At 29.7% G+C, this 16,423-nt stretch overlaps 1 long non-coding RNA gene across 1 annotated transcript; it reads left to right on the forward strand.

Annotated features, from left to right (window-relative positions):
• The first annotated feature begins 6,996 nt into the window (after positions 1 to 6,996).
• On the forward strand, positions 6,997 to 7,785 carry LOC115882404. The gene is made up of 2 exons (XR_004050188.1): positions 6,997 to 7,274; positions 7,353 to 7,785. It is a non-coding gene; the product is annotated as an uncharacterized LOC115882404 (long non-coding RNA).
• Positions 7,786 to 16,423: the final 8,638 nt, after the last annotated feature.

The following is a 16,423-nucleotide window of genomic DNA, read 5'->3' on the forward strand; positions in this document are numbered from 1 at the left end:
CCACGTTTCTAAAAGCTAACTCTGGTAAAAATATGCCCAAATATTAACTTGGCTCTATAATTTATAACAAAATAGTTATTCTTGCCATAAGAAGCTGTGTATTTCTAGTATCCCAATCATCACAAGCGCCCCTAACGGCGATTTTCGAACTTCATTTAGATCTCAAAACTGGGCCTAATTCAAGGATATATGGGAATAAGGATGTTCGACTGGCCCAAAAAAACGTGCCGTATTTTGTCGAGGGAAGACGATTTCGTCACGACCAATGGGCGTCGAGTATTTGAAATTGAAAACATATAAATTGACGGTAACCTATGTTTTTACTCATTTCACTGACAAATGTGATGACGATTGTTATTGTAATTTATAGATCCAAAATCCAAACGTTTTTTGAATAAATAATTTATTTTAAAGTTATTTCCTAGAGGTTTGGTTTGGCCTTCTATATTCTGGTATTTGTCTACTAATAAATAATATCTTATTTTGTATTTCGATGTATGGAAATTCGCAAGTTTTGTATCTGAAGCCGCAAAGAAATTTCGCTCTGTAGTGAGAAAAATGTTATTATATCTTTTTAGACGTGTAGAATTACAAAATTTCTTATTTCAGATGTTCTAAATGTGAGTGCTTAATGTCAAAAATTAAAATATATACTTGAAATATTATTTCAAGTTACATGCTTTGACATTGTTTGGAAGTAAACAAATATTGAAGAAAGTGTTGTGCCTTCACAGAATTTAAATTGGCATTAGGAATAGATTTCCTTGATTTAGTAATGATATTGCTCATAGAAATTGATGATATACTATTTTATATTCACTCGTTCAAGTGCTGATCTATTTTTAAATTGAATATTTATGTAAATATTATGTATAACACGATATAAATAATTTAAGGACATAAGAAATTAATATTTCAAGTGTCAATATTGATTATTTTTCCAGTTTTATTCAAATATATTGAAATTAATATGGAAACAAAAGTTCATAAATATTATTCTTAATAACAAGAATTGAGATTTGGGGATAAGTTTGAAAAGCCATGTCAGAAGAGTAGGATTAAAGACAAGTATTAAGGTAACATATATTTGCATAAAGTTTTAATAACACTGACAATTTTATTTGTTTATGTTTATTAATTAAAATTTAGTTGCAATTTATTTCATATTCTAATATTTTTGAGAAAATTTTACTTAGATACATACCTGAATATTATGCTGCTTTTTTATTTTAAAGTGTGCCGACTGTGCTGTTATTTTTATACTAGTAATATTGTATACTGTAGGTATTGTATTCATATATAGTTATATATATACCTAAGGCCTATATATATATATATATATATATATATATATATACTTTCTTTCTATGTGTATTCTTTCTTTCTATGTGTACTTATATCCTTTATAGTCTTTCTAAGTGCATATAATAGGTACTACTTTTTTATGAGAAGGCAGTTTTTAATAATCTATTGTTAATTCCCCTAATTCTGTGTCCCCTGGTTCTGCTATACAACAATTATATATTTTTTTATCATTACTGATTTTAAAAGTTTCTTTTCAAAGAATTTGACCATATATTTTTTTTTCAGAGTAATTGGGCTGTTCCTGAACAATATTGAATATAAATATTCAAAAATATGATAAACTGCATATCCTACTAAGTAGATCAATACCAAAATTCCATTAGAGAAATAAGTTAAAATTATGTTTTACTTGTATAATTTTCTTGCTATTTGTCCACCATTATTTGTGACTTAGAAATTAAATAGTCAAAAAGAATTTAGTACCAGTTTTTATTTCCCAAAAAAAATAATTGTTAAATAATTACATATTGCTTAAGAACAGTATATTATATTTTGTTTATAGTTGATAATTCTAGTTCTTAGTTGTTTATAGTGATAATTAACAATATTTCTGATGTTAGATATTATATTAGATAAAAAATTTAATTACCAATAGCTACCTACCAATAGCATAATTCTTTAGTTCAAGAAACAAACATCAGTACAAGTATATAACCAAAAAAATGTTAATGCAAATTCTTTGTATAACATACGTACCCCTATGGTATTCAACTTTTCATTGTTCTTTTAATTAGACACACAATAAGCATATTAATTCGTTTATTAAACAACCAAAACTAACTACTTAAATTCACAATATAAATATCACAATAAATGTATAAGCTTTGATCAATTCCTATTATTAATACCTGACGACTTCATACTTTATAACTACTAATGGCTATCCTACTAACACACTAGCCAACTAATAATAAATCTGTTCTAAAAAAATACAACATAAAGACATCGTTATTGCAATAATATAGAAATATATTCCATATATCATTAACTACCTATAAATACAATACCCACATCTTCTTTTACGCGAATAGTGCATTAAGAGGCAGAAATATTGCCTGCATTGTACATCATACAAATTGGCTAGAATTTATTAATATCCATTGCAAACATTTCTCTTTCAAAGGGTCTAAATGTTTTGTCTTTTTACTGTGTCCCTGTAATATGTTATCAATTAACAACAGTTATCAAATGACCTGGAGAATAATAATTGTTTTACCTTTTTTTCAAACTAAACTCTTTAAACAAACTATATAAATACAATTTATCTCATAACCTAACTTCCTGCTAGAATTTCTTTCTTGTTATTCTATGTTCCTGTATTGTTATTCTTCACATTATCAATTTCTATGAGCAATATCATTACTAAATCAAGGAAATCTATTCCTAATGCCAATTTAAATTCTGTGAAGGCACAACACTTTCTTCAGGTGCTTGTCAGATATAACACCCTCCGAATTTGGCATTTATTTATATATCAGTCGAAAGCATACACTTCAATAAGAATTTTAAGCAAAAAAAAATTGCGGATGAACAACAAATTATTGAAAAACAAATAAATTAAAAGTGCATTTTTAGGTTATGGTGAAGTTGTATAAGCGTGTAATTATTGTAAAATATGACGATTATATGCATTTTTTATTAATATAAAGGTCAGAATTAATCAGTGAGAAGTATTAATAAGTCATAAGTCAAAAATAGAGTTGGTGATATCTTTTGTAATACTGCCTGATCAATTTACTCTTTCGATTCAAACTTGCCGCCGGAGCCGTCTGTCACCATTTGTTGTTAAGGATGTAAGCTGCCTAAGCATTGTTGCCAAAGTTATTTCTCTTGTTTGTATGATACATAATACCGTATGATCGAAAAAAAAACGGCGTCCAGCTGGCTTGGAAATGACGATCGATGACATTCCCCATATAATTTTACATATAAAATGACAGCGATGTTCATTTCATAGCCATGGCTGACGCCGTTTTTTTTCGATCATTCGGTACGTTACATGATACAAAAAAAGAGTTGAGACCGAAAGAGTTTTGATTGCGTTGGTTTCAACCTTTCCGTGAGTGTGTTAATCTTTTGTTTTGTTTTTTATTTTAATACGAATCTGATTGCTTTCACTTGATTTTACGTGCCGGTCGCCGGACGAACAAATCCTTATACAGTAGCGCTGTCACGATAAGAACAGATTATAAGTTATTTTAAAATCAAGATATTGAAAGCACTCAGATTCGTATTAAAATATAAAAAAACAACAGATTAACCCCCAAACAAGTTGAAACCAACGCAATCAAAACTCTTTCGTGCAACTTTGTAGTTATAAATAGTCAGATCTCGTAGGCAAAATATCAGCTATGGGTAGGAGCAGTTCCTCAGACGATCGCCTTTTCTTGATTTTAAAATAATCTGTTGTCATAGTCTGTTGTTAACGTGAGTTTTCTTCCGACCAGCACGTGTTTTTTTAATGAACCTTTCAAGAAGAAATGAATGAATCTGGCAACGCCGACAAAATTTGGAGGAGTTTTCGCATAGAAAGTAGCCTGTTGTAGCAATAATTAGATGTTTATTTTTTCATTAAATTATGGATCATCCACACTTTTTTTTGGCTTGAAATACTTATTTCTATGTATGCTTTCGAGTGATATAAAAAAAAGTACAAAATTCGGAGGGTGTTATATCTGACAAGCACCCTTTCTTCAATATTTGTTTACTTCCAAAAAATGTCAAAGCATATAACTTGAAATAATATATCAAGTATATATTTAAATTTTTGACATGCACTCACATTTAGAACATCTGAAATAAGAAATTTTGTAATTCTACACGTCTAAAAAGATATAATAACATTTTTCTCACTATAGAGCGAAATTTCTTTGCGGCTTCAGATACAAAACTTGCGGATTTCCATACATCGAAATACAAAATAAGATATTATTTATTAATAGACAAATACCAAAATATAGAAGGCCAAACCAAACTCTAGGAAATAACTTTAAAATACATTATTTTTTCAAAAAACGTTTGGATCAATGCCTTCTATTAAAAGATCAGCCTGCGGGCGAGATTTATGACGTCACGCTAGTTAGATATAACGGATTAATAAATATGTTGTAGAATACATGGAAAACATAATTATTCCTCAGATTTTTGGTTTGTATTTTAAAAATGATATAGTTTAAATGAAATATACATAATATACAGTTAATAACTACAACATATATACCTATTTATAGTAATAAATACTTTGGCAAATAAACTATGAACCATACAAATGCAGCAAATGTTTTACGATGTACAAATAGTGTATAGGTACATAACATAATGGGTAAAATGTAAATATATTTTAAATTTTGGGGTTTGAAAATCGATCTAATTTAACAAAAAACATTCAATATCTAATAATAGTGATGTATTATTATTTGCATTCACAAAATTTATATGTATATCTTGCAAGTATCAATCTTCGAAAAATTATATTTACAAATAATACAATATTATCTAAAAAAGGCGTCAGCGATGGCTATGAAATGAAGATCGCTGGCATTTTATATGTAAAATTATTCTAAAATTTTTGATTTTCTTGGGATTTTTAGGTTCGGGAAAAACGCTGATTTAAGTTTTCATTTGGGTTTTCATTATTTTTATTTGGTTTAAAAAAACGTTTCGGCTAACTATAGCCTTCATCAGTGTTGTGTCATATGAGAAAAATAGTGTCGAATATAATCCAAAAAATTACATATACAATATAATTCACACCTCATAATATTTACTGCAATTAATAAACTAATATAAACTAATCAAAACATGACCACATATTTTTTAAAATTATTATTCTTAACACTAAAATTATCTACATTGACTATGGAGTACGCAGTACGCAGTAAACATTATGTGCGTGGTATGAATATTTTATATGTAATTTTTTGGATTATATTCGACACTATTTTTTTCATATGACACAACACTGATGAAGGCTATAATGTTAGCCGAACCGTTTTTTTTTTAAACCAAATAAAAATAATGAAAAACCAAATGAAAACTTAATCAGCGTTTTTCCCGAACCTAAATCCCAAGAAAATCAAAAAATTTAGTATATTTAGAAACAAGATTCAAGAATATCAAATTTTCCAAGATTGTAAAATTCTAGTTAATTATTTTATGTGTACAGTTATTTAGGGCATGTCATCGATGTTCATTTCCAAGCCAACTAGACGCCGATTTTTTTCGATGATACGGTATAATTCTTACATAAAATGTAAATAACATTAGACCAATTAAAACAAATAAATATGAATTTCTTAGTATTTTTAGTAACACCTTTATTCTTAAAACTTAATTTTGTATTATGCAAATATACCAATTTTATTGTTATTTTATTCATATTGTATTCAGCCATCACTTAAATATTTGATATTAATTTGGTATTATAAATAATACATACATTATATATTATCAAACAAAAACACATTCTTCTTTTAAACTGTATCAGTCTTGTCTTTACAAAAATCTTTTTTAAAATTTGAACTCAAAATAATAATCTTTTTCATGATCTTTAATACACATATTCTTTATTTTTCCCTAGATCATAATACCAACTTACGTGTTTGAATCTATCGAAGCTGAACCAACAACACTTGGAGTGGAGATTCCACAATATGAATAAAATAAACATAATTGTCCAGTTTCATTAATACCATCATGGGAGAATATTATTTTTAAATTTATTAAAGATATTTTCAATAAAATTCTCTTGATTTATAACTCGTACCCACTTTTCTTGCTCTTCCGGACACTTTAGGCTGCCTAGTATAATAACTATCCTTAGTAACTATCCTTTCCACCAGGAACACAACAAAGATGAGGCATAGCACCAATAACACACTCCACTTAAGCTTTATTGATGAATTGTTAGAGTCTTAAAAAACACACACAAAAATCACGATAAGTAAAAAATGTATGGGCACTTTTAGGTTAAATCACTTGCACAACGTGTAATTTTTAAAATTTCTATTTTTTTATGCGAAACCGAGAGTGACCATATATCTGGTAGTAGTTTATGTCACTTCAACACCAAAATAATTAGTTTTTTGCACTACAATAATAAATAATACCAAAAATCAAAGAGTTAAAACCAAAAATCAACCGACAAAATATGAAACGGAATCTAACCCAATATCTAAGTATGTACAGCTGATGAAGTAAACAAAAGTCCGCCCGTAGGCTGATCTTTTAATAGAAGGCATTGTTTGGATCTATAAATTACAATAATAATCTCATCACATCTGTCAGTGAAATGAGTCAAAAAACATAGGTTACCGTCAATTTATATGTTTTCAATTTCAAATACTCGACGCTCATTGGTCGTGACGTAATCGTCTTCCTCGACAAAATACGGCATATTTTCCTACATAGCCCGCTATAGGGAGTTGAATATCCTTCTTCTATATATCCTTGGTTTAATTACATTTTAAAACGTAAAAGTAAATTGTTTTATACCAACATTTGGAATATGCTACTCTATTTATATTTATATTAAATATATATTTTGAAGATAAAACAAGAACAAAGAATTAATTTTTGGGTTATACAACCAGTAATTCACCTCCCGTAGAACCACGTAGAACCAATCAATAATCAATCTTATTCTGTGATCTTATCCAATCTGTCAAAGTAAAATATACCAAATAATAAAAAAAAATATAATATACTAAAAATTACTTTGGGAGGAAAATTAAAATGTAAAAAATTATCAAGATAATCTGATATGAAATTATAGAATTTTCCAAATTGTACATATTTTTGCGTAAGATATGTGTAAATATTTTGGGAACGAGGTAATAGAAATCGTCAGAGAATATGTTCGAACGATAAAGATATTCCTGATACCTGTAGGTTGTTCACAAATGTCAGAGGTGATTACGAAGATCTTATATTTATTATTTTATGACTCTCAGATATTAATTTATTCTGAAATAAACCTTATTTTTCAGTTATTTTATGGTATTTCCTACTAAGTCAACAAACCAGGGTATACGAGTGGATAACGACAAATTTGCCAATGAGAGAGAAGGCTACTGTACCCCCATTTAAATTACGTTACTTCAATGTATATATTGTGTTAAATGTTGTTGGACCCAAATCAGTTAAATTATTAAGTGCATTATCAAACAGTGACTTTAATGATGCCCCCTTATTATATAGAACATTCAATATAGGATACATATTAGCTGCCATGCTTTATATAATTACAAACAATTCTTATGTGAAAAAAAGATTTTTAAGTTTTGTATAAAACTTTACATGTACATGTACTGCCAAAATATCATTTTACTGCCAATGACTGCGAAGAAAACTGCCTATGACTGCCTGGTCAAATATAATGGGTCTAGTACTTTATTAAATGAACAAATACATTAATTAAAATTATTGTTTTATTTCAAAATTACACGAAAATTTATCTAGGAAATATTTTACTTCTTGAAACTATGAATATATCATGCAGATAGATACCAGATATTTCTCTAAACAATCTAATATTGACCTACTAAAATATCTTTCACTTTACATTCATTAAAAAAAATTTGGTCTTTAAAAAACTACAATATATAGGTACCTAACTCTACATTTAATTTTTATTTTTTTATTTAATATACAGGTCTTCAATACTTATTTTTTTATTATTATTTAAAATATCCTTTATTTAGACCCACAATATTTAGTTACATTTACATATTTCTTTTACTTACAGTTTAAATGAAAGTATCTTCCAATCAATGCTTATTAGCATTGATAAAGAAGAACTCTATGAAATGAGTGTTATTTTGGTAATAACAGAATAGTATACATGGCACATGGCTTAACAATCTTAAATTAACTTCAACATAGATTTATTTGATATATTCTTTTAGATTCTTTTTAAATATATTTGGTCAGTTCTCAGATGTCAAGTTATAGGTAAACTATTGAAAACACCAATTCTAAGATTTCAATTATACTTTATGTTGCATTGCACTGTTGTAAAATCCGTTTGGACCAGTATTGGGACCAGTAGACTTCATGATTTTTACCGGTTCTGTCCATAAGGGGTAATGCATTCTCCCATTTCTTACTATTCTTCTTGTATTTATAGTTAACTTCTTGTAAAATATAATAAAGTTTCAATCTTCTCTGATAATTTTTCCAATTCCCTTAGGTTTTAAACACATTTTGAATGGTTAAATGAAGCCCTGTATTGATATCTAAATCCAAATTCTTCAGAGTTATAATATTCTTCTAGCCAGATTGTTTTTATAACTTTGTATTATGGCTTTGTATCTTTTAATTTTCGTCCATTCGAAAATAAATTTAGTATAAAAATAATTATTAGTTTTTGTTATGATGGGATGAGGTATTACTGGTTGTATACCCTTAAATTTAATTTTAATTTTTTGTTCTTAATTCTTATATACCTTTAAAATATATATTTAAAATATATAAATAGGCTAATGAATAATAAATGTTTAGCTAATTTACTTTTACGTTTTAAAACAGAATTTTAAACTTTTTTAAATTATTAATTCTAAAAGTTTCACGTGCTACTTCACATAGAGATGGCGCTGCAGTTTGACGCGAGAAATGCGAGACGATAGTTTCATTTGTTTTTTGGTAGGTGGCCATATTGAGCATTCCTTCAAATAAGCGGGTCTCTAATTTTACTTATTATAAGAGATTTTAGTGTTAAAATGTGATTAAAAGTTGAAAATTCGGTTGAAAAGCGAAGATTTATTGCTAATCTACGCTTTGTAATATATAGACTTTCGGTAATCGCTATATGCGTTCTTATATCGGACGCGATATTTCATTTATAGAAAACTTGAAAAGTTTATCATAAACTAAAAATATACACCCTGAGATATGCTACCTAAATGTTTCTCTTTCGAGATATTCATTTGGGGGCATGGTCGGTTTATCCTGATAAGAGTATATCGGGTCGTGAATGTTTGAGGACTTTTTAGCATGTCAAATGAAAATGCAGAAGACAACATAAAATATCTTATATTTCTGTTGAAAATGTAAGTAAACTTGATCTCACTAATATTTACTGGTTTGCCTCACTTTGTTTCCTTTATACCAATAATGGTCCTATATTGCAGAAATGTTTTATGTCTAAGAATTTAATTTGTTTTATAATTGTTTTTCTTTTTTTACAGAGTGTATGGTAAATGATACTTCAGCAGCAAACCTCAGTACTATATACCCGGCTCTGATGGACAATCAGCAGCGGTTCACTTAAGGGTAAGTATATTTAATACCTACTTCTTTAAAAATTAAGCAAATAATTTGTTATTTATATTTCCATACACCTATATAGGTACCTAAATTCAATATAACATATTCTTTTGTATGAGAAATTACAAAAAAAAGTATTCACTTAAACGTGTGTATAGAGCTGTAGTAGATGTTTTTATGCAATATGGATATACAATTCCAGAAACCCAACTTGTGTCACAGCTGACAAATTAAAATAAAAAAATTAAATAGTATACCTGACTAAAAATTTGTCTGTGTAAATTATATTATAGAATACATTAGGAACATTATTTAAAATATTTTAATTTTTTAATTTTAAACAGATTGAAGTTCTAATTTATCTACTTTAATAATTTTTTCTAAAGATTTGATTTTTATGTTTGTAGTTATAGGTGGCAAAAATTTTAAAAAGGAATTATCCTTTCGAAAAAATATGGTCACTAATTATTTTTGAAATTGTTCGATATATTTTTAGTAATATAAAAAATTCTACAGAGTGAGACTTAAATAAGTGCAAATATTTTCAGGGGTAGTAGATATCGATAAAAGAAACATATTTTACCGTTCTTCAAATAAGTCCAAAATAACCGAGTTATTTTACTTTGATAATTAAAAAAATGATTTTTGCTTAAATTTTGAGAACCACTTGACCTTTCCAGGGTTTTAATTTTTGTAAATTTAATCTGGTATACCTATATGTTGTCATATTATCATTAAATTATGTTATTAACTTAAAAGTAAAACATTTTCCAATTTTTTTTTCAAAAAATTTCAAAATTTCAAAAAATTTTGTTTGCGAAAAAACCTCATGGGCGGGTTTCCATACTATACTGCCACTAAAAATAATTGCGCTTATTTGAGACTTACCCTGTATATTTTTTGATGTGATCTGGCCGATATGAAACTTAGATAGAGTTACTTAATTCCCAATAATGCTTTAGTTTAAACAAATTTATTTTTCATATGTTTCTTCTAAAAATATTGAAAGCAACTATATTAAAAGGTGTATTTTTTAAATCATATATTTTACTCCAACAGTTTTATCAGTAATAAATCTACTGGCAATATATTGTATTTTTCAAACAAAAATATTAAATCCCATAAATACATCACCATTTGACAAACACTGGGTCGTTATATTTTTGAACCTTTTTTTCGCATTACAGAAGCCCAAAACACAATAAAGGGCCCAAAAAATACAACCCATTGAATGTTTTAAATGAAGAAAAGGTGTCAAAAAAATGAAAAATGGGATTTCTTTCTTTTAAATATTCTAGACAAAACACGTCCTAACTGGAATTTAATAATTATGTCATTGAAACAAATTAATGAAACTTTTTGTATAACAATTAAAAAAACAATTACTTTTTATAGAATTAAACTGATTGAAATTATAATTTATATCGCATTCATTTAATATGAATTTATAATATAAACTGATAGTACTATAAAATGTTATCTAATAGACAAAAATTTGTAATAATATAATAATATAGATTGCATTAAAGCAAAGCATTTATAAAGCCTTTGCAAAGCTCTAGTTATCTATCTGACGGGTGGTGCACAGTTGTTAGAAACATAGGAAATCCCATGCAAATTTTGAACTTTCCAAATATTGGTTCCCCTGTTGATTTACAGCCAATATGCTGAATACACTTGCCAAATTTGAACAATTTTGGACAAGCTGACTTTAATTAATTTAAGAAAAACTTCCATATTTCTATTTTTAAATTATAGCTGAACAAGTAACAATGGAAAACCAGGCAAATATAAGTAATATACAGCAAAAGTACTAATTAAAAAATACAGGGTGAATACAATGAATGATATTTATGCTTCTTTTGAGTTTTTAGTACTGTGCTATGATGTTATTTTACTTTTTTACCAATACTTCTTATATAAATATTCTTATTTACATCCATGAAGTAAATTATTCAGATCCCTATAATTATAATTGTCTTCAGTCCTCTCGCGATTGTCTATTGTGCTTACCAGTTATTATGAGTTTTTAAAACAGCAATAACTTTTGGTATTGTCAACTTGGTAGAAATTGATAAAAATCAGTAAAATTAACTGAAAGCATGTTAAAGACACTGATGCCTAAAATATTTCCCGCATAGTAGCCTTTTTATAATGGTATTTTTTTCTTCAATTGTGTAGCTAATAATATGTATTTACATAAACTCCTATTAGTGTTAAATATTAAAATTAATATTTTAAAATTATATTTGACAATGACAAAATCATAGGTTCACAACATAAGGTGTGTTGATATTTGCCTGGTGGTGCATTGTTATCTGTTCAGTTTTAATTCAAAAATAGATTCTGTTTTTCTTAAGTTAGTTAAAAACGGCTTGTCCAAAATTGTTAAAATTTGGCATGTCTATACAAAGACCTTTCAAATTTGCATGGGATTTTCAACGTCGATACTATACAGGGTGGTCCGAACTGTATTCCGGAAACTTCGGCAACATATTCTGCAGATAAAAATAAGTAAAAAAGTTCGTATAAATATGTGTCCTAAAATACTTAGTTTCGGAAATACAGGGTGTAGAAGTTTCATTTTTATTTCGATTTTTTCCATATAATTTCTGAAGTAACGTCAATATTTAAATGAAAATTGGTGTCTGGGAGTTTCTTGACATGAACAATTTGATTTTGATGTCAATATGACTTCTACTTGTAGGTGGCGCCACCTACATGTGTTTTAACTCTTTTGTAGAGTAAGTAAACCTTTTCGTCCATACCTGTATGATTTTTTATGTAATAAATGTCTCTTGGTAAAAATCGCTACGAGCAACCATTCTCAAGATATTTAGAATGTAATTAGTCAGTACATATCATTATTGACATAAAATAAACATATGTTGAGTAGATAGTAATTTGACTGAAATGATAAATTTGGGAACTTTTTATTTTTTTTTAAATTAATCATAAATTTGTCTTCGAAAAAATTATGATAAAAGTGTTTCTGTTGAACTTTTGGCACAAAAACATTTCAAATTTATGATTTCAGTCTAATAACTATTTAGTCAACAACATGTTTAATTTATGTAAATGATGACAGGTATTGATAGCTTCGATTCCAAATATCTCGAGAACCATTACTCGTAGCGATTTTTACCAAGAGGCCTTTTTTACGCAAAAACGTCGTAAATGTATATTTTTTTACCTAGTAGTTTTATACAGGTACGGATGAAAAGTTATTACTCTTCAAACCAGTTAAAACACATGTAGGTAGGGCCCTCTACAAGTAGGAGTCATATTGACATCAAAATCAAAATTCTCGTGCCAAAAAACTCCCAGACACGACACCAATTTTCATCCAAATATTGAAGTTACTTCAGAAATTATTTGGAAAAAATCGAAATAAAATTGAAATTTCTACAACTTGTATCTCCGAAACTAAGCATTTTAGGACATACATTTATACGAACTTTTTTACTTATTTTTATCTGCAAAATATGCTGCCAAAGTTTCCGGAATACAGTTCGGACCACCCTGCATATAAATGTTCTCTATTTCCAAACCAAACCAAACCAAACCGTACGGTGAATTACTGCCAACTATAATCCTTACGTAAATCCGAAATAATGAAGCATTACTGCATATATGTGCATATTAACTGAACCAATTAAAGTCAGAACCCCCTAACAATATTTAAAAAATTTTCTTTAAACAGTATAAAAAACGTAAAGCACCACTATTTCAGCCAATGATTGGAGAAAATAAAAAAACCGGTATTATTGAATGAAAATTAATATTCCTATCTCAAGCGGCAGCTCTCTTAAGAGAACGTCAATATTAACCTTCTGAAAATATTTGAAATAAAATTCAATTAAAAACTTAAAATTACTGGGGGTTATATGGAGTACCGTAACTTATAATTTCTTTTTTTTTAATAAAAATATTGATGTAAGAATAGCTACCCGTAACGAAATTACTAGGTTACTTAGAAGTCTGTCTGAACCTTGCCAAAGACAATTATTCGTAGCCCAGCCCTCTAAAAATATATGGAAATAAAAATTAAATGATACAATCCAAGAAATGATATTTGCGTATAATTTTATGGTAAATTTGGTAAGTTGAAACAAAAAAAAAATAACTCTCGAACGGTTACCAGGGAAGTGAAGGGTTCAAGAGGAGGGTGAAGCGGGTGCCAGGTTCAAAGACCAATCTGTGTTTGAATCTGTTCTCCACATGCTGTTTCTATGTATAGGAGGCCATATTGTATTTTGATACCTAAAAGTAACTCTTTATATTCTCAGATTTATGATTTTATCATGTGATCTATTTAAGTGATAATATTGAGCTTGTATTTGTCATTTAAAAGTAACGATTTCAGTTAACGTCTCCTTTTTGCTGCCAGGGCTAATCTGGATGGGACCTACTTTGTTTACGCGGAATCCGAACCGCGGTCCTCGGCCATACCATGGTCAATGGCCTACCGACTTGGCAAGTGTCTAAATCGACTCTTACTCACGAGATATCCGATCTCATCCGGCCTCGAACCGGCGTGAATGAGCAGTGTGTGTCAATAGATTTCACACTTTTGCCTTTTTTTGGACAACAGCACGATACAGAGTTTCAAACCGGTCACCCGTTCATCCACTAGTATCGCCTTACGTCGCTTAACTTCGGTGTCCTAATGGGAACCGGTGTTTCAACGTAGCTCGGCCGTTGCCGCGGTTCAAGAGGAGGGTGAAGCGGGTGACAGGTTCAAAGAATAATCTGTGTTTGAATCTGTTCTCCACATGCTGTTTCTATGTACAGGAGGCCATATTGTATTTTGTATTATAAAAGTGGCTGTTTATATTCTCAGATTTATGATTTTATCATGTGATCTATTTAAGTGATAATATTGAGCTTCTATTTGTCATTTAAGTGGAGCTTGTAGAATATAGAATTAAGGTTAGTTTTAATGTTTTACTATTACCACAGATTATACAGATTATAAACTTATCGTCAAAGGCATTGTTTTTCGTGGTTTCAATTTTCGGAGTCGCGCACTAGTTAGGTTACTAATTTGGGCACAAGCACACCCACTTTTGGCCTCTAAAATTGTGCACAGCGCCTGACCGGCCCAGTCATTACGCTGTTTAAACGGAAGTTTATTTTTGCGCACAAGAAAATTTACTCGTTTGCTCATCGTCATAAAAGCAATTTTCGTACCACGAATTAGGGACAGTCATTATCAAACAACTAAAAGAAAAGTCAATTGAATTTAATACACCAGCATACGTCTGCTTCATCGACCTCACCAAGGCATTTGATAGGGTGCGCCTTTACGACATCGTCAATATACTAATGGCGAGAGAGGCGCCAGACACCATTGTAAGAGCGATCCACAACCTAAACATGAACAACAGGACTAGAGTAAAGGCAGGAGACACTTATACGGAAGAGATACCGACACCAGGAGGCATCAGACAAGGTGACAGCCTTAGCCCATTTCTGTTCAATCTCTTAATGGACAGAATTATAGAGGAAGTATCATCACTAAATATAGGATACCGAATGGGACAGAAAAGAATCAGCATGGTATGCTACGCCGATGACGCAGCCATTTTCGCGGAAACGGAGGACGACCTGCAGAAACAGCTTCACAGATTCTACCAGGTCAGTCAAGCGATGAATATGACCATATCTACAGAAAAACGAAAAGCATAACCTTTGCTAAAGACCCCGTGAGATGTAAGTTGGTAGTTCAGGACAAAATCATCGAGCAAGTCTCACAATTCAAATACCTGGGTATGGATCTGTCGAGCCACCATGATCCAGCGAAGGACTTAAGAAGCCAGATCAATAAAGCGACTGCCATGTCGGGCTGCTTAAGGCAAACAATATGGGCGAACGAATACATGAGATGGGATAGCAAGGTAAAGATATACAAGACTTGTATCAGACCAATCATGACATACGCAATAGAAACCAGAGAGGAAACCAACAAAACGAAGAGCATGCTACGAGTAGCCGAGATGAAAACGCTCAGGACAATAATGGGAAAAAACAAGAAGAGACCGAATTAAGAACACCGACATCAGGGAACAATGTGAGGTGCAAGACATAGTAAGGTGGGGCAGACAAAGAAAAAGAGGTTGGTACGCCCACGTGAGAAGAATGGATGAGAGAAGACTGCCACGAATTGCATTGGAAGCGAAACCAAGAGGGAAAAGAGAACCTGGAAGACCACCTAAGAGATGGAAGGACAGCTGGCAGTCCACCTCCCAAGAACTGTTACAGAGGACCCATCAAAATTAACAGATCGCGAGATCTTAAAAATGAATAAGAAGAAGAAGAAGAAGAATTAGGGACAAGATTTTTATTTGTAAACTTATAGTATACCTAATCTGTGCTATTACTACAATTACTATAAAATGTATTTTTCTTAAGGAGAGTTTGAGGACGTTTGAAATAATTTTTGTGGGTACTGTTGAAACAGTAAATAGCAATAGTTGATTTATGTTTGATTGTTGAAATGTTTCCTTTTAGTGTATTTTTAATTTATTTTTATTTATCAGCTGGGTCTAAAACAATACTGTAGATTTTAGCTATTTTTCTTACTTATTTTACTTAATTTTCTTATTAATTTATTTACATGCTTTTACTGGTGAAAAACTAATTAGAATTATCTTTATGGATAATAAAATACTGCGATGTTGCAATAATCTTTTTTGAAATAAATCTTAATCTATTTTGAATTAATTTCACGTGTTTTAATTGACCCCAATCACTGTTTTAACTGCCTGCGCCCTTGGCATTGAGATGTTTG

Source organism: Sitophilus oryzae, unplaced genomic scaffold (assembly GCF_002938485.1).
Source record: "Sitophilus oryzae breed Bouriz unplaced genomic scaffold, Soryzae_2.0 scaffold_177_pilon_pilon, whole genome shotgun sequence".
Lineage (NCBI taxonomy): Eukaryota > Metazoa > Arthropoda > Insecta > Coleoptera > Curculionidae > Sitophilus > Sitophilus oryzae.